The following is a 4,474-nucleotide window of genomic DNA, read 5'->3' on the forward strand; positions in this document are numbered from 1 at the left end:
TGCTTTTTTGATTTGACCGTATAAAATGTTAAACAAATTATGTACTGAATGATAATCTTTACATTTGTGTATTGATCGCTTTTTCATTTTGCCTCCTGAATGTCAGTCCTTTGTTTCTTACAAAGTCTGTGCCCATTGAGGTCTGGAAACCGGCTACCTTTGTTTCTCCATTTAAATAAATCAGAAGCCAATTGAAATATTGGCTTGATTATAAAAGAAAATTTTTTATATCAAACCCATCTCCAAAATCAACTGGTACTAGCAGTCTCGATGTTTAAAAATCGTTTTTGTTGTGGACAGTTTTTTATCATACAGTATGAAGATTGGGGCAAGAAAAGACACACCTTTACATTGCATTCCAGACCACCTGAGTGATGACATTGTGCCACCACTGCAGACATTGCATTTGTCCAAAGAGGATGCAACAGCATGTACAAGAATATGCTGACACTGGGAAAAAAAATTAAGAGAATTGCCATTAACAAACAGTACATTACGGTTCTATTCCAATTACACTGGGGAGAACAAGTATTTGACACACTGACGATTTTGCAGGTTTTCCCCACTTACAAACCATGTAGAAGTCTGTCATTTTTATCATAGGTACTCTTCAACTGTGAGTGACGAAATCTAAAACAAAAATCCAGAAAATCACATTGTATAATTTAAGTAATAGATTTGCATTTTATTGCATGACATAAGTATTTGATACATCAGAAAAGCAGAACCTAATATTTGGTACAGAAACTTTTGTTTCTGTAGTTCTTGACCAGGTTTGCACACATTGCAGCAGGAATTTTGGCCCACTCCTCCATACAGGTTGGAGTCTGTTTGATTGAGTGTGTGGACAGGTGTCTTTTATACAGGTAACAAGTTCAAATAGGTGCAGTAAATACATGTAATGAGTGGAGAACAGGAGGGCTTCTTAAAGAAAAACGAACATGCCTGTGAGAGACGGAATTCTTACTGGTTGGTAGGTGATCAAATACTTATGTCATGCAATAAAATGCAAATAAATTAATTAAAAATCATACAATGTGATTTTCTGGATTTTTGTTGAAGTGTACCTATGATAAAAATGACAGACCTCTACATGCTTTGTAAGCAGGACAACCTGCACAATCGGCAGTGTATCAAATACTTTCTCCCAACTGTACATTGGGCATATACAACAACCATCATGCATGGTTGATTACAAGAACATTGACAATATCCAAAGTCTTACATTATATAAACAGCTCTAGTTCCAGTATATTTAATGATTTAAATGAAATAAAAAAGCACCTCTTCAGTGTTCTCGGTCTCTGTAGTAACGGACATTTCTTGGACATGGATTTGCTATGAAGAGAAAGAAGACATTTAAAATCATTAGCCCAATAGTATTATACTATCAAACTAGACTCAAACGGTTTAACTAATCACAAACACTAGAACGTCTCCATAAGACATTACGTCCTCCTACACCAGTATTAGATCATAAACACACACACACACCATTAAAATTGAAAACAGTTCAAATTGAAATTAAACAGTCTCCATATGGCATGCTGTCCTTGTACACCAGTATAAGATCATATACAAACACACACACACTCCTCAACACATGTAAACCGTTCATACTGAACATTTATGTTTGAAAGTTCCCTTTTAGGCATGGCATCCACATATAGAAGCACAGAGAAACCAATCCACGTCACCATTAAAACCATAAAGAATATTAATAATAGGAAGCACTCAAATAATATGATGTCAGCATATCTGACAAGGCTAAGTTACTGAATTGCCTTTCCAATTGAAGATTTTACTCAAAGATTTCAATTGTCTAAGCCAGGTGGTTTGTATATTGGATGCTGATTGTCCGACTGCCGTGATACGTGGAGGCAATAAATCGGGGGGAGGGGGGTGTCATATGACCAATATACCACGGCTAAAAGCGGTTCTTAGGCACGATCAAACACAGAGCGCCAGGACACAGGCAATATTTCACAAACCCCAGAGATGCCTTAAAGCTCTATTAAATTGGTTACCAAACACAATGAGGGCAGTAAAAAGCAATGTGACGTCATACCCATGGTATACAGTCTCACAAACCAGGTAGGTGGAATCATGAATACCTATTGGCTGATAGCCAATATATATGGGACCGTATACCATGGCTATGATATCACTTCAATTCTCTAATTGCATTGGGAACTATTTCAGTAGAGCAACAAGGCCCAGCAGAGGTTTACGGTATATTGCCAACATATTCCATGAAGCATTGTGCCTAAAAACAGCTCTTAGTTTTGGTATATTGGGCATATACCACACCCCTCATGCCTGGTTGATTACATGAACATTGACAATATCCAAAGTATTTAATGATTTAGATGTTAGGGCACCGGGTAATTGTATCACACAGTACACCTAAATGGATGCTCCGTAATTCGTAATATTCCTCCACTAATTTCTTGAAGTGTTTCCCTTAAATTTTTTACCCGTCTGTTTATACAACAAACAGTTGTCAGTTCTTTTTTTTCAACTTGTTTTGAAAGGAATAATTTGTATGTTGTGCAAATCTAATGGCAAAGATTACAATTACAATTTCATTACATGTTGTTACACAACATTTATATGTCCAAGAGTTTTGTTTACTTAGTGTTTGCAAGTCACTGTATCTTAGATTATGCTTCAAAGAACATTAGAATTTACCTTATTTCGCCACGGCCAGTCCGAGTAACTATAATCATAGGAAATTACAACTCCAGGTTTTATGTCAGTCGTTGCAAATAAACAGAGATGGGGCTTCCCTCTAACTGTTAGCCTTTTCATTTTGCTGTTCGGATTGATGTGGTCATCGTTGACAAATCTGGCAAGTGATTCAGTGTTTGCTGCATCAATACTAGACAAATAGAAAAATATTTCTTAGACTTTTTGCTAAACCAACTATTCTATTAGCCTACATTATCACTGTACAAATATACACTTTCCAGTGATAAATGCGGTCATGTTCACAAATAAATATACCAAAAGACTGCATTTTAAACCTATATTTTAGATGCAAGTAATTCATGTTTGCAGCCAATACAACCACATTCAGTTACTAACCGTTTAAATATTTATTCACTTATGAAATACAAAGTCTAAATATTTATTCACTTATGAAATACAAAGTCTAAATATTTATTCACTTATGAAATACCAAGTCAATCATCTGACCAAATGTGCTGTGTTTACATCACAACCCAACATACAGGGTTATTTTAACCCAATTGTAATAGTGAACTATGAGTGATGAAAGACAGTTCTCCAACTCAATATCAATTGTGGCTTTAGTATGGGCGCTACTCAGCCACAACAGGTAGGCCTATCAATGTACTTGCCACTCGTTCCCCTTGTTCTTACTATTAGACCGCACAGGACCCCCGCAGTTGAGCAACAACGCCTGACAATACACTATATTCATATTATATTACTATTACTCACCTACTTGGGTGAATGAGGGATACATCAGTCAAATTATCAGATCATGACAAGAGGAACACTTGTCATTTCTCAATAATAATAATAATAATAATAATAATAATAATAATAATAATAATACTACATGGGATTTATATAGCGCTTTTCAATGACCCAAAGACGCTTTACAAAAACAAGCAAAACAAAGAACACAGAGAAATAAAATATACAACAACAAAGGGGCTATGGGAAGGCTTGTTTAAACAGAAATGGCTTAAGGCGGAGGCGGAAGGTGTTAAGAGAGTCAGAGTCAAGGATGGATTGTGGCAGTGAGTTCCAGAGCCAGGGAGCAACCCTGGAGAATGCCCTGTCACCAAAGCTCCGTAGCTTGGATCTGGGGATGATGAGGTGGCCTGCTGTACAAGAGCGGAGTGAGCGTGAAGGTTGATAGTGTTGAAGAAGGTCCGAGAGGTAGGGGGGAGCAAGTTTGTGGAGGGCTTTGTAAGTCAGGAGGAGTATTTTGTATTCAATGCGCTGTTTGACAGGGAGCCAGTGAAGCTCACAGAGGATGGGGGTGATGTGCTGCCAGGACTTTGAATGAGTAAGAAGCATCGCAGCAGAGTTTTGAACCATTTGGAGCTTATGGAGGTATGAGGAGTTGATGCCGGACAAGAGGGAGTTACAATAGTCAAGACGGGAGGAGATGAATGCATGAATCAGAGTTTCAGCTGCAGGTGGGGGGAGGGAGGATTTGAGTTTTGCAATGTTACGAAGATGAAAGAAAGATGATTTGACAGTCTGTTTAATGTGTTGCTCGAAACATAGGGTGGAGTCAAGGATGACCCCAAGGTTGCGAGCACAGGGGGAAGGAGAAACTACAGTGTTGTCAATGGTGAGAGAGAATGTGCCAGTTTTACTAAGGGTGGATTTGGTGCCAATGAGAAGAAGTTCTGTTTTTTCACTGTTGAGTTTGAGGAAGTTGTGATGCATCCATATTTTTATTTCAGAGAGACATGATTCAATATGGGCCAGA

At 37.8% G+C, this 4,474-nt stretch overlaps 1 long non-coding RNA gene across 1 annotated transcript; it reads right to left on the bottom strand.

The window, feature by feature from the left end:
* Window positions 1-307: 307 nt before the first annotated feature.
* LOC117595304 lies at window positions 308-2,717 on the bottom strand. The gene is made up of 3 exons (XR_004576502.1): window positions 2,692-2,717; window positions 1,285-1,338; window positions 308-450 (listed from the first exon to the last, which is right to left on the bottom strand). It is a non-coding gene; the product is annotated as an uncharacterized LOC117595304 (long non-coding RNA).
* Between the last annotated feature and the right edge of the window lie 1,757 nt (window positions 2,718-4,474).

The sequence above is a fragment of the Esox lucius genome, chromosome 11 (genome assembly GCF_011004845.1).
Source record: "Esox lucius isolate fEsoLuc1 chromosome 11, fEsoLuc1.pri, whole genome shotgun sequence".
Taxonomy (NCBI): Eukaryota; Metazoa; Chordata; class Actinopteri; order Esociformes; family Esocidae; genus Esox; species Esox lucius.